Source organism: Helianthus annuus, chromosome 12 (genome assembly GCF_002127325.2).
Source record: "Helianthus annuus cultivar XRQ/B chromosome 12, HanXRQr2.0-SUNRISE, whole genome shotgun sequence".
NCBI lineage: Eukaryota > Viridiplantae > Streptophyta > Magnoliopsida > Asterales > Asteraceae > Helianthus > Helianthus annuus.
The window spans coordinates 54,384,216-54,400,019 of NC_035444.2; the positions used below are offsets into that span (position 1 = coordinate 54,384,216).

The 15,804-nt window shown below is 35.0% G+C and overlaps 1 long non-coding RNA gene across 2 annotated transcripts; it reads left to right on the top strand.

The window, feature by feature from the left end:
* The first annotated feature begins 1,993 nt into the window (after window positions 1-1,993).
* On the top strand, window positions 1,994-12,485 carry LOC110894938. Of its 2 annotated transcripts, none has more exons than XR_002566800.2 (8): window positions 1,994-3,172; window positions 3,332-3,429; window positions 3,818-3,929; window positions 4,040-4,201; window positions 10,155-10,344; window positions 10,756-10,802; window positions 11,754-11,873; window positions 11,975-12,485. It is a non-coding gene; the product is annotated as an uncharacterized LOC110894938 (long non-coding RNA). The 2 variants fall into 2 exon arrangements; XR_002566801.2 differs by having other exon boundaries at window positions 1,994-2,311.
* Window positions 12,486-15,804: the final 3,319 nt, after the last annotated feature.

The window sequence follows — 15,804 nt, forward strand, 5'->3', positions numbered from 1 at the left end:
GTGGTGTTTTACAAGACTGAACTCACATGTGAGAACTTGTGATCCTGTTACAAGAACACCTAAAAACCCATTTCAATTGTATTGTACTTTGCAGTTGATTGGGCGTACGTAGGTTGTGTTTGTAGCATGGATTGCTTTCCTGATGGAAGTTCTTTCTGTTTTAATGTTTTCAACACTCCCATATTATTGTAGATGTTTTCTGCTGCTTCTTTAATTTAAATTCTAAACTTATTTGATTTTGTAGTCCTGTGAACAAATTGTTTATTCATAAGCTAATGTACTTTTCTTGTTCTATATGGTGTTTTACAAGACTGAACTCACATTTGAGAAACTGCGATCTTGTTACAAGAACACTTAAAAACCCATTCCAATTGTTTTGTACTTTGAGGCTTGTACTTTGCAGTTGATTGGGCGTACGTAGGTTGTGATTGTAGCTTGTATTGCTTTCTTGATGGAAGTTCTTTATGTTATTTTCATGTTTGTTTTTTGTTCTTTACCTCCCTGAATCTTTTTGATTTTACGTTTTTTTTTCTTTCCGCATTTGTTCAGCACTCTCATATTATTGAAATTGTTTCACCTCTCAGTTGTTTCAATGTTTTCAACACTCTCATATTGTTGTAGATGTTTTCTGCTGTTCTTATTTTTCTTTTTTGAATTTAAATTCTTAATTTATTTGATTTTGTAGGTCTACGAAGAAATTGTTAATTCATAAACTAGTGTACTTTTCTTGTTTTATATGGTGTTTTACAAAACTGGACTCACATGTGAGAACTAGTGATCCTGTTACAAGAACACCTAAATCCCCATTTCAATTGTTTTGTACTTTGAGGCTTGTACTTTGCAGTTGATTGGGTGTTCGTAGGTTTTGATTGTAGCATGGATTGCTTTCTTGATGGGAGTTCTTTCTGTTATTTTCACGTGTGTTTTTTTTTTCTGTACATCCTTGAATCTCTTTGATGTTACGTTTTTTACAGCCATATTTGTTCAACACTCACATATTATTGAAGTTGTTTCACCCCTTTCAATGTATTCAACACTCCTTTATTATTGTAGGTGTTTTCTTCTGTTTTTATTGTATTTGAATTTGAGTTCTAACCTTATCTGATTTTGTAGTTTTGTGAACTATATAAACTATTGTACTTTTATTGTTTTTACTTATTTTTCAACAAGACTGAGCTCACTTCGAGAAATAGGAATTTATGTTACCAACGCACCAAAAACCCCAATTCACTTCGAGAAATAGGCTTGTACTTTGCGGTTGATTGGGTGAAAGTTGCTATTGTTATGTGAATTGCTTTCTTGATAAATGTGTTTTTGTTGTTGACTTTGACTATGTAATTTTCATAACTTTTATTTCTTGGTAATGATATAATTATTTTATATAATGTAATAGCTTTGTTGTTTGACAATGTATTAATTATTATTTTACAAGACTGAACTCATATTCAAGAGCTAGGCATCACATAACTAGAGCATCTTAGAACCCATTCCAACTTGTATTTGTACTTTGAGGCTTGTACTTTGCAGTTGATTGGGCGACGAAGGTTTCTACTGTGGCATGAATAGCTTTCTTGATAACGTTCTCTCTGTTGATATTCTATTTTTGATGATTTTGACTATGTTATTTTCATAATTTTTGGCAATGATATATTTTTTTATGCAATTTACATCTGTATTTTCTCTTATTTCTTGGAAATTCCTTGATCAAGTTGTGTTGTTTAACACTCCCTGTTATTGGAAGTGTTTCATTTCCCACTTGAGAACTTGGGAATTCTCTAGAACACCTATACTGATTTCAACGTATCTTGTACTCTGAGGTTGATGAGATGTAGGCTATTGCAAGGTGGTTTATTTGATTTTGTAGTTCTGTGAAGTACAAACTATTGTACTTTTATTGTTGTTTTTACTTATTTTTTTGTTTGAGGGACATGAATAGCAAAACAGACGGAACACTTTTTACTCTTATTGAGAGATAAGGTAATAAATGTCCAAAAGTGTCATTAAACTAATGATCGGATTCTACATTTTCTTTGTAGAATTGCAACATGCTGCCATAGAACTAGATATCGTTAAAGTTACGATCAGATATTTCATTTTCTTTGTTGTGGGGGGACAAAAGACCACAGGCTAGCTTAGCCTCATAGCTGCCTGGGGCTGAATACCCAACCGAGAGCGAAGAGCTTGGCCGCGGGGATGCGGGCACCAAGATTCCAACCCGGGACCTCTAGGGAGAGGGTGGGTGAGGCTGGGCCAACTGGGCTACCCCAGAAGGTTCATTGGCTAAGTTAGTGTGATGGTTGGTTCTTTGAAGGTAACTTAGCGTACAATTTTTTTATATCAACATTACACTTAAGGGTGGATTATCTATTTTTGGTTACTAACGCGAGCATGAATTTTTATATTTTACTACAGTCCCATACATTTGTTGTTTTGAGGTGTTGTTTGTATGATGATGAGGTTTAGGGGTGGCAATGGGTCGGGTTTGGGACGGGTTTAGGTAATTCCAACCCCAAACCCGGTTAGATAAGCTTATTCCAAACCTGTCGGGTTTCTAACAGGTAAGTATTCATCGGGTATCGGGTATACCCACGGGTTTCGGGTAAAACCATAAATTTAAAAATATTACCTGTTGGGTATACCCGACCCAAAACCCATTGGGTATCTATTGAGTAACTACTAGTCAGTTATGTTCAGTATTATCACTATAAAAAATAACAAATAACTACAATGTATACGAAATAAAATATCTATACGTATAAAAATGGATGTATCATATATACAGGGTACACCGTACACTTTATCGGGTAATTGGGTCTGGTAAACATGTATATCACCAAATCCCAAACCCTGTTAACCGACCCCAAATCCGTCCCAAATGTGTTAGATTTTGGGTTTACCCATCAGGTTCGGGTTTGATTGCCATCCCTAAATTGAGGTTAGCTGCATTTGTAACAATAGGTTTTGTTGTTTGGATATATAGTAAACATGTTTATTAAGCCATGAAACCTTTATTGGTTCTTCTAAAGCCAGTTTTGGATATCAGTGTAATTGCTAGTAATTTGGCCAAATGGTTGGGTTGCCTGGGCTGAGCAATGGGTCGAATCAGTCATGTTTTAAGTTCGGGTCATAACGGGGGTAGGCCAACCTAGGTATGGCTTTCAAGAAAAGCATTGTAAGTGGTTTTTATGAAATTGAGTACACTTCCTATGGCTTTCAGTTTGTTTGACCTGTTTTCTTTTTATTTAGTTAAGCCCTTTAGTCTTTAGCTTAATCCATTTGACATGTCAAGTGTAAGACATGTATGGTTTGGAATTGTCATTTTTATGTGTAGGTTCGTTCGTGATAGGGCTACACTGTATTACCTAATGGGGAATCATGATATCAGTTTTGTGCCCAAGGAAGCCACTTGCAGAGAAAAAAAATCTGCTGGTAAATAGCCCACTGCTCTTTTCTAGAGTTATCTTCATTTGGAAATAATAATCCTATAAAATTACAAACTTTTTACTTGTTTTTAGAGGTGGCGATTTTGACCATTTAAAAATGAATTGGCTGATGGGGGACTTGGGGCTATAATGGGATGAACGGGTTGAAAACATCCAATGTATAAACCCTTCAAAGTCATTATATTCAAGTGAATAGATTCTTTTTAAGATGATACAATATTTGTTCTCATAATTAGGCACTAATTATTATTAATAAAGAAAGTGTTTGGACTTGAAATCCGGGCCGCGCATTTTGCTGCTTCTACTTGTTTTTCTTTCATAGTGGCTTTTTAAAGTGTTCCTGTATGTTGGTTTAAATCTGTAACGGTCCTCAGCCCCCTGGAGCTGGTGCTGACTGAAGCTGAAAAAGATTATGCGGTAAATGCTATGATGCACATATTCAACAAACATGTCGTGAAATACGGTACCGGAGCAGTTACTGGATAAGTAATCTCATCCTAGAGAAATCTTCTTCTCTAGTACTTCTTTATATATTAAAATAATTTAAAAAATCTCTCACTTCAATCATGGATGCTTATTTGTCATTGTGGTTATAGATGCTTCTGAAGCGGAATAATTTGCTGAGGTGGCCACGAAGCCATTGAAAGCCCTTTCATATGATACATCTGGTCGAAGTTTATGGCATTTGAATATCCATAAGGGGTCCCATCTTAGCTGTTGGTGGATTTTTTAACGTGTTGAAGGTTATCGTCAAAGAGGTAATAACTTCTCATCTTATGTTGTTAAAAAGTACGAGTTCCCAACTTGACTCATTTACATTTGTCAAAAGGTCTAAAAGTATGTAAAATATTCTAAATCGTTTTATTAAACAGAGAGATAACATAATGGTATTGAACTTATGTATATAACAATAGAGATCTTTGAGAAAGTATTTTGTGTCAACCTATTCTGAACTGTAAAATATCTTTTTTACCTGACTTGCCTCACGTGCCAATTTTCCTCCTCTATTAAAATCATTTCATGACTTTCACCTGACTTTTGGACTTTATTTTTACATGAGAATTACAAATATGAAACCCCATATTTTGTTTTTAACAAAAATTTTCTATTTTTGCGTTCAGAAGCTCCTAAACTTATAAAAAGTGATCAAATGTGCCCATTTCGCATGATTAGGTCCTTAAACTTGTATGAAAAACAAGATGCAGAAATTATCTTCATTCTTCTTTTTGATTGCGGTGGCCGAAAGGATGGGTTGAGTAATGGGTCAAAATGCTCAAATTTTAAGTGAAGGCCAAAACGGGTTGGGCCAACCTAGAATCAGTCTTTTTTTTTTTCATTTCATCATCTTTAAAGTTATAAATGTGTATAATATGACTTAAGTAAATTAGTTAGATCTTCTTTAATATAAGTATTTTAAGAAAAAGGGCTTGTAGCCTAGTTGTACCAAGGTTTACCTCAATACCTCCCTAAGTGGTTTAGCCGTTTAGGGGGTTCTAGCCCTGTGATTCTTTTTTTTAAAAAAAAATTTAGGCGTAGGTTTAGAGGGTGCGTGAGTTAGCCGTTCAATAATAATAATAAAAGCATTTTAGAAGGTCTTTAAGAATTTGAGTACAACACGTATAGCATCCAATCTGTTCGACCCATTTGATCTTTTCTTTATCTTGGTTAAACCATATGACCAGCTAGATGTAAGACATATATGGGTTCAAACTGCCACCTCTTTGTTGACGTGTAGCTTCGTAAATGATAAAGATGTAAAGGACCTTCTCTTTGGATCACTAGGCATCCCCTAATCAATCTAGAGACTAGTTTGAAGATTTGTGTAAGATTGTAAATGCCTTAATTGATGCTCATAGTTTTTGATTTTTATTAATGATAGTCTGCCACAGTTATGTGTTTTTACTATACATGGATTGATGCCCATAGGCTCTTCTGAAGCAAGTTTTGGCTATCACACACTGTACTTACTAGACGTTTTGATAGGAACTGGAAAATCAAAGGCTGATTTTATTAGAAAAAAACTACTAAGATTGTTGGTCCGATTCGAGAGGGGCTAATTTCCAATACAAGAACATTGATAATTAAAATTGACAACACATTGAAAAGTAAAATAGGAATTGGAATACTTAAATAAGAAATATAGCAGTTACTAATCCTAAATTTCAGCCCCCACATTCTGCTTGGTCTGTAATTGGGTTAAGCGTCCAGCTGGGCTTATTGGCTCCTGTTGGAATCGTATCACTTCTATTCTCAGAAATTATCTTTTTTTGCCTTTTTATAGAGGTGGCATAATGGGTGGGTCGGGGTGGGTTGTGTATTGGGTCAAAATGGTCAAACCTTAAGTGCAGGTGACAGCCAGTTGGGCCAACCTACAATCACTCTTTATATCCTTTTATTCGGATATTAATGTGCATATTAATTAAAGTTGTTAATGTGCAAAATATGACTCAACATAAAGTTTAATACTACCAAAACAGTCTAGATCTTTTGTTAGTAAAGACATTATAAGAGGTCTAAATGAGTTTTGAGTATACTGTATGGTTTTTTGATCTATTCGGCACATTTTTTTTGGTTAAACCATTTATCTTAAACTATTGGTCCTGTTATATGTAAGACACATATGCGTTGAAATTGTCACCTCACCTTTATATGTGTAGGCTCGTGATAGGGCTTAAATGTATTTAAATACACTTGTAGAATACTTTAGTTGTTGAAACCGATAAAGATGTAAAGCACTTTCCTTTTGGGTCACTAGACATCCCCCCCGGTCAACCCAGAGACCAGCTTGAAGAATTATATAAGTAGCTTCTCATAGTTTATTGATTTTGCTAATGATATTGTCTGCCACAGTTATGCGTTTTTATTATTCGATGTATACGAGAAGCTACTATATTCTTTTTTCAAAATTTCCACCTGTCTATATAGAGGTGGAAATTTTGACATTTTAATAATGAATTGGTTGATATGGGGGCTGGGGGTTTATATTTTATCTTGAACAGAAAAAATAGCTTATAATGAAACCGGTCCAATGGATTGCATTCTTAATGGAAGTTCTTTCTGTTATTTTCAACTTTTTTTGTGGTAATGAGAATTTTTAGATGTAATTTACGTGTATTTTTGTTCGAAACTTCTTTGAATCTCTTTGATTTTACTTTCTCTGGCTAGTTGCATGGTTTAATGTTCATACTGAGAAATTGTTTTATTGTTTTCACCCTATCATATTATTGGAGATGTTTTATATACTTAATTTTGTACGTGTTTTATTACTTTTCAATAGTGATGCTATGGTTTGACAGTTTTTATAGTATTTTACAAGATTGAATTGACATTCGAGAAATAGGAATGCTAGTTGCTAGCGCACCTAAAAACCCAATTGAACTTATCTTAGTACTTTGAGGCTTGTACTTTGCGGTTGATTGGGCGACCAAGGTTGCTACTGTAACGTGAATTGCCTTCTTGATAAAGTTCATCCTGTTGATATTCCGTTTTTGTCGATTTTGACTATGTTATCATCATAATTTTTATTTTATATAGTTTAATAGCTTTGTGGGTTAAAAATTTTCTGTGGTTTTTACAAGACTGAGCTCACTTCGAGAAATAGGAATGGTGTTTCCAGAGCACCTAAGAACCCAATTCAACTTGTCTTTGTACTTTGAGGCTTGTACTTTGCAGTTGATTGGGTGACGAAGGTTGCTAGCGTAACGTAAATGTCTTTCTTGATGAAGTTCTTTCTTTTGATATTCTATTTTTTTATGTTTTTGACTATGTTATTTATATAACTTTTATTTCTTGGTGACGAGATTTTTTTATATAACGTAAAGCCTTGTGGTTTGATAGTTTTATATGGTATTTTACAAAATTGAACTCATATTCAAGAGCTAAGCATGCCATTACTAGAGTATCTTAGAACCCATCTCAACTTGTCTATGTACTTTGAGGCTTGTACTTTGCAGTTGAATGGGTGACAAATGCTGCTACTGTGGCGTGAATTGCTTTCTTGATAAAGTTCTTTTTGTTGATATTCTATTTTTTATATTCATAACTTTTATTTCTTAGTAACGAGATTTTTTTAGTATAATGCATTAGCTTTTTTGCCTGACAGTTTTATATGCTATTTTACAAGACTGAACTCACATTCGAGAAATTGTAATCCCGTTACTAAAGCACCTAAAAGCCCATTTCAGTTTGTCTTTGTACTTTGAGGCTTGTACTTTGCGGTTGACTGGGTGATGAAGGTTTTTATTGTAGCGTGGATTGCTTTCTTGATAAAGTTCTTTCTGTTTATATTCTGTTTTTAATGAATGGTACTATGTTAGTTTCATAAGTTTTATTTCTTGGTAATGAGATTCTTTCATATAGTTTAATAGCTTTGTGGTTTGACAATTTTATATGGCATATTATAAGATTGAACTCACATTTGAGAAATAGGAATGCTGTTACTAGAGCTACCTATATAATATCGGCTAAGACTATAAACCCATTTCAACCATTTTTTATGATTTTAACTATGTTATTTTCATAACTTTTATTTCTTGGTAATGAGAATTTTTTTGATATATTGTAATAGATTTGTGGTTTGACAGTTTTTATAATATTTTACAATACTGAACTCACACCTGCTATGTAGCACGGGGACTCCATTATGTGGCCGTACCCGTCTCGGGTACTTGTCGGGGACGGAAACACCATGGGTACTCGTCGGGGACGTTTCCTAAACGTTTCCAATGTCGGGGACGTATCTGGTAGAAGTATCCAGCCCGTTTCCATTTATTTTTAGGGTTTTTACCCTTTCAAATTCCACAACCGGCCATAAAATAAATAGACCTATCATATTCGGCTTCTCTAATCTTTAAACTCTCAAGTCTCATCATCTCTAATTCTCTATCGATTGCCGATCCCTCACTAGATGAACCAGAATTTGAAAATGATTTGATTATTGTAAATTAATTACCTTTGGAAGATGTAGTATTTTTGGAATTTGTTTAATGTATTTTTAATTTTTTATAGTTTTTATTGCCGTACCCGTATCTTGGAATTTTGAGTTTTGCCGTTCCTCGTTCCCGTATCGTCCCCGTACCCCGATCCCGTACCCGTTCCAGTGCTACTTAGCACACATGAGAACTAGGCCTGCTTAGCACACCTGAGAACTAGGCCTGCTGTTACTAAAGCACCTAAGAACTCGTTTCAACCTGTCTTTGTATAAAACTTGCAGTTTTTATGTTTTTAACTTTTTCTATTCTTCTTTGAAGATACGAACTATTGTACTTCTATTGTTGTTTTTACTTGATTTTTTTATGGGGGATATGAATAGCAAATCAAGATGGAATGCTTCTTATACTCAAATTAAGAGGTAAGGTACTAAATGTTCAAAAGTGTCATTAAACTTTTGATCAGATTCTACATTTTCTTTGTAGAATCGCAATGTTCTGCTATATAGTACTAAATGCCATTAAACTTATGATCGGATACTTCATTTTCTTGGTGCGAAGGGACCAAAGACCTTAGGTCCTAGCATATACATAAGGCGTATATATAATCGTGTCATTTTTTTATCATGGAGTGGTCTAGGCGAGTGCTGTAAGCACATTGTGCTAAGTTGGTGTGATGGTTGGTTCTTTGATTTTATTTTCTTATGTCAGCATTACTCGTAAGGGTGGGTTTTCTATTTTTGGCTACTAAGGTGGACTTGAATGTATATGTATTTACTTCAGTCCCATATATTTGGTGTTTTGAGGAGTTGCGTGTATGATGATGAGGTTAGTTGCATTCATAAATCGTAACTATAGGTTTTGTTATTTGTATATGGTAAACATGTTTTTTTCTTCAAGCTATGAAACCTTTATAGCTTTTTTTTAAAGCCAGTTTTGGATATCATACACTGTAATTGCTAGTTATTTTTCCAAAGTAATAAGCCAGTTTTGGGTATCATACACTGTAATTACTAGTTATTTTTCCAAAGTAATCCATTTTATATTATTTGTATATTTGCCATTATGGGAACCTACTAAAGAACCATGATATCAGTTCTGTGTCCTATGCAGTTAATGCGGTAAAAAATCAGATATCGGCATCGGTATCGGTGATATATCACGATATTAACTGCATAGTCTCTATCTAAGGAAGTCAAGTATGAGCCACTTGCAGAGAAAAACTCTGCTGGTTAAAAGTCCACTGCTCTTGTGGCGGAGCCCACGTCACATTTGATGCCTTTGATAAGCTACTACATTCTATCTTAGAGTTTTCTTCATTCGGAAATAATTTTATAAATTACCAACTTTTGACCTGTTTTTAAAGATGTCAATTTTGACTATTCGAACATGAATTGGTCAATGGGGGACTCGGGGTTTATTTCATATCTCTAGCGGAAAAACAGCTTTTATATTGGAACGGGTCAAATGGGATGAATGGGTTGAAAAAATACCCAATGTGTATTATAATGTATAAACCCTCCTAACTCATTCTATTCTAGTAAAGTGATTTATAAAGAAATAAATAACACAATATTGTAATCATACTTACGACACTAATTATTCATAAAAAAGTGTTTCAAGCCAGCCCCATCCGACCAGTTTTGGCTCGGTATTCGGGCCTTCCACATCTACATGTTCGTTCTTCCATTGTGGCTTTTTATTGTATTCATGTATGTTAGTTCAAATCTGTAACAATCCTCAGCCCTTGTGGAGCTAACTGAAGCTGAAACATAATATGCAGTAAATGCTATGAAGCTGCTTTTTCTAGTAGATTATATATTAAAACAAAATAAAAAATCTCCTACCTCAATCATGGACGCTTGTTTACGTCATTGTTGCTGTGGATGCTTCTGAAGCGGAACCAAGTCATCGAATGCCCCACCTCAGTTGTTGGCAGATTTTCTAACGCCTTGAAGTTTATCGTCGAAGAGGTAAGAATTCACATCTCATGTTGTTACAGAGTACTAGGGCCAGCAAATTTGACCCATTAACTATTAGATCGGTTGATTTGGGTTACATTTGCCAAATGGTCCAATTGGTATTTTTAGTATGTAAAATGTTCTAAAACGTTTTTACTAAACAGATTAGGGTATTAATTGAGATAATATAAATGCTGTAATCGTATTGGACAAAGTAGTTCATTTCAATCTTGTTACCTAGTTTGTCCGATGTGCCAAATTTCCAACTCCTACATGACAATATAAGTCCCTAGACTTCATTTTTACATGACTATTTACAACTAAAAAATATCTGGACTTTATTTTTAACAATTCTTGTTTTTGCGTGTTGAAGTCTATAAACTAATAAAAAGATTATTAAATATGATCCTTCTGCGTGTATAGGTCCCTAAACTCATATGAAAAACAAAATGCAATCATCAGCCAAACTGGTAAGTGAACATGTTAGGAGTTATCTTCTTGTATTTTTGATAGAGGCAGCCAAATGGATGGTTTGGGTAATGGGTCAAAACGGTCAAATTGTTTGATCTATTCAACCTATTTTCTTTTTTATTAAACCATTTATCTTAGACTATTTGCCTTGTTAGATGTAAGACACATATGGATTGAAATTGCCACCTCACCATTTTATGTGTAGGTTCGTGATAGCATTACTGGTCAACCTAGAGATGATATTGTGTGTCAGAGTTATGCATTTTTATTATTTGATGCTCTATTCCAAAGGTTTTTTTTATTATTATTATTATTATTATTATTTATTTTTTATATAATTTGGGCAGTGTTTATACAGAGGTGGCAATTTGGACCATTTAATAACAAAGTGATTGATGGGGGACTGGGGTTTATATTTTATCTCGAACGAAAAAAATAGCTTATAATGAAAAAATGTTTTGGCCCTGTGTGCAAAACATGTTTTAGCCCGTTCCCCGAGCCGCTCATTTTGCCTCTTATACCTGCTTTCATTTGTCATGGCTGATTTTCATGTTCTTGTATGTGGCTCAAACCTTTTGCTTGTTTTTAGAGGTGGCAATTTCGACCCTTCGAAAATGATATGATCGATGGGGGGATTCAGGGAAATATTTTAGCTTTAGTGGAAAAAAAGCTTATCAAATGGGATGAACGGGTTGAAAAACGTCCTATGTGTGTTATAATGTATAAGCCCGCTACAGTCATTCTATTCAAGTAAATAGATTCTCTTTAAGATAATACGATATTTGTAATAATAGTTAGGCACTATCGATTCATAAAAAAAGTGTTTTAGGCCAACCCAATCCGACCTGTTTTGACTCGATTTCTGGGCCGCCCATTTTGCCACTTCAACTTGTTTTTCTTCATCATAGCTTTTTGTAGTGATCCTATATGTTGGTTCAAACCTGTAACAGTCCTCAGCCCCCTGGAGCTAACGGAAACTGAAACAGATTATGCAATAATGCGATGGCACACATATTTGACAAACTTGTCTCGGAATACAGTACTGGGGCAGTTACTGACTTACTGGATATGTAAGTTTATCTTAGAGAAAACCACTTTTCTGGTAGTTTATATATTAAAATAAGTAAAAAAATTCTCACCTTAATCATGGATGCTTGTTTGGGTCATATAGTTGTTATAGATGCTTTTGAAGCGGAAGAATTTGCTGAGGTGGCAACGAAGCCACTGAAAGCCCTTCCATATGAAACACATGGTAGAAGTTTATGGCATTTGAGTACCCCATAAGGGGTCCCAGCTCAGCAGTTGGCAGATTTTTTGACGTCATCTTAAGGCCGCTCCATATACATATTAACGTTGGTTATTTTAGTAAAATCATAAATTTTTGTATGCTTATATCTACAAGAAAACCAATAATATCACCCCATCTGAAAATTTTACCTTTCTTAGAGCAAACATGTTGTGGGTGGCCACTTACCTTGTATTCTCACTATATTGTTGTTTGCTACAAACAGGATCCGAGCTACCATCTTCTCATGTGACTAGAATTTAACTATAAGTTGGATGGAGTTAGTGTGGTGGACCAAAAGCGAAATAACAAAGATACCTCAGCATGAAAATTGCAAAACATTTGAATTTTGTAAAATATAGCAATAACCACTAAACCACAAGGACCAGAACCGCAATTTACTCAAAAAAATTATACCTGTTTTTAACAAAAATTTCTTTTTTTTTGCGTGTTGAAGTCCTAAACTTATAAAAAATATCAAATATGCCCCTTTTGCATGATTAGGTCCCTAAACTTGTATGAAAAACAAGATGCAAGCATTAGCCAGATTGGTAAACATGTTAGAAAATATCTTCATTTGCTTTTTTATAGCGGTGGCTGAATGGGTGGATTTGAGTAATGGGTCAAAATGGTCAAATTACGGGCTAGGCCAACCTACACTCACTCTTTTTGTTCATTTCTTCTATTTTTAAAGTTATATGTGTGTACGATATGACCTAACTAAATTAGTTAGATCTTCTATTAATAAAAGTATTTTAAGAAAAAGGGCTTGCAGCCTAGCGGTATCAAGGTTTACCTCTTTATGTGGTCGAGGGCTTGGTTTAAACAAGCGGGAAGCGCACAAAAATGATGAGATCTAAAACCGATTTTTAAAAAGCGAAGCGCAAAAGCGGTGAGCTTTTCGTACGCAAAGCGCAAAGTGATTATATAATTTATTTTATATATCCCATAAGTGTTTAGCATCCAACACCTATGATTTAGCTATAATTAAGCTTTATATATGTTTTAAAATGAAAAAAACATAAATGTACAACAGAAAAAGCCTGTTGTACAACACTCAGAAGCATAGAAACACCCCATGTACAAAAAGCGTGCGCCTCAGCTGCGCCTTAGGTCGATTTTCACCCTAAAAAGCGCGCCTCAGCTGCGCTTTTTGTACATCGTGCGCCTTATGTTTAGCTTTGACCTGTTAGATGTAAGACATACATGGGTTCAAACTGCCACCTCACCGGTTTATGTTTAGCTTTGTGGTAGCGCTATACTGTATATTAAATTTTCAATACTCTTGGAGGAGATGGTTTAGTCGTTGAAATTGATAAAGATGAGGTTCTTTAATTGGACATTATCTTTTAAAATACAAACTTTATACCTATTTATAGAAATAACAATTTCAACCATTTGATAATGAATTGGTTGATGAGGGACTGGGGTTATATTTAGACCCGGCAAAATCAACCCATACATTCAACTTTGGGTTAGGATGGATATTATTTTTGTAGTAGATGGGCAAGTTAACAAGAATAACATCGTGGGTCAGGATGGGTTTCTCTGGGTAAACCCTAAAACCAGCGCATTCTTCTTTTTCTCTCATCTCCCACACCCAAATCACCACCATCCTACAACCTCCATTCCACCATCTCCGACCAACACAACTCCGCCTCTCAACCAACACCGTACTCGGAGCACGCCTAAACCACCATACTCCGACCATCAACCACCGCTTCTGCTCACGACCATCGCCGCCAGCCCGCCGCCTTCATTTCAGTCCAACTAAATAACCAATTTAGACTGCATTCGGTCGAGCCTAATTGGTTGTTCAACATCACGATCCCTTATCTCCGTCGCTTGTTGAGAGGGAGGCATCTTAAATTACAGATTTTTGTAATTTTTAACACTCGCAATTAACGAGAAACAAACTTCTGGTACATTTGTTTGATGGTACATTTGTTTAGTTAACGAGCAACAATTAACGAACCAAATGATCAACAATCGTTTGATGGTACATTTGTTAGTTAACGAGAAACAAACTTCTGGTTCGTTCATTTACACTCGTGAACATTCGCAAACACACACATTCACACCCTAACCATATGAGGTTTACATGATTGAAATCTCAATCCTAACAGAACATAATTTCTGTTTTGTCCTCTGATTATCATATTATTTTTCATAACAAAATAAGTTCTCAAAGCAAACTTATTGACCTCTCATTCTTTTGACCAACTTGTCATTTTAAGCATAAAGAAAAGTTATAAGTTAAGCCTCAGTTTATTGTTGTGAAAAGTCATCTTGTATTTTTTAACTTGGTAAAAAGGCCTAGACTATACCAAAAACAAAAGAAAATCTAACCTGTCTTGTTATAATTTGATCATCTTGAGCCCCCAAAGCTTTGACACATAATCTAACAGAATTTATGTCATCAAACATTGCCCCATACTTCAACAGTTTTGTGGTCTCCAATTTTTGTATTGTCAATGTAAAAAGTTGGTTTGGACCATCTTCCATGTACCCAGTTCTCACTACTTTCACTTTCATGATCAATCATCCTTAGCTCATCATAATCTTGGATCCATGATCCACTTCCTGTCATTGGTTTGATATCATCTTGGTAAACAACACAACCCAAGGACATCAACTGACAGATACCCAGCCCACACAGCATCAGTGTCTGTAGCTGTATGTGCTGCTGACCTGACACTTTGAAGTTGATTTTAAGAGATGTTGTCAATTTGTCTAATGGTGGTAAAAAACGAGAGCATAAGGCAAGGCCTGTATATCAGAAGTCTAGATTAAAAATTAGTTGGTGTCATTATCATACACTTGTCCTAGGCATATACATCGTATTCGATATTAGGCTGCTGTAACTTTTTTATTTTTTTGATATTTTATTTTTTTGAATTTTAATTTTTTTTTGATTTTTTTATTCTTTTATATTATTATATTATTAGCCTATCATGCCCAAATCCATTGTTGGTGCACTACATCTGTTGACTTCGTCTTGTATCAAGTCTTTGTATTAGATTGTTAGATCAGGGCACATTTTACTAGAAAACAGGAGATTGTATATGTGTTTGTAATAGGTTTCGCTTAAAGGGACACATAGGAAAGGTTTCGCTTATGTGTCATTGTAGTTCCGCTTGAGTGTCAGTTTGAAGGTTTCGCTTGTGTGTCAATGTATGTTGAAGCGGAACCTTGAACACTATATATAGCCTCATAAGCGAAACATTTAAAAAGTCTTGAAAACTGTACCGAAGTGCTGCCGGTCCAGGATTTGAATGTAAACTGTCAGAAATCAATGCAAATAGAAGTTTAAAGTGATTTGCTAGCTGTTACTAAGTCAAATACTTATTTTCCGCATCTGTATTTGATAGAATATCCTCTGAACGACTCGTTCGGGTCGAGACACGATCCTACAAGTGGTATTAGAGCTTCAGGAGGAGGAGTTCTGCAGAGAATAGCTGGATTTCATCAAGATTTCTCACTTCTACACCTTCTTTCTTCAGTTCAGAAATTGTCAACGGTCAAAATCAGCTCAAAAGTTCAAGGATTGTGCATAATAGGATATAGACAAATCCTGGAAAGTTTGGTGTTAAAATTCGCATTAAAAATGGGTCAAATTAGCTTTCGAGTTAGTTCCGCTTATACGGACAATCAAGTAGTTTCGCTTTTGTGACAAGTTAGTTCCGCTTCTAGATACACTTCATCAGGAGGTTCCG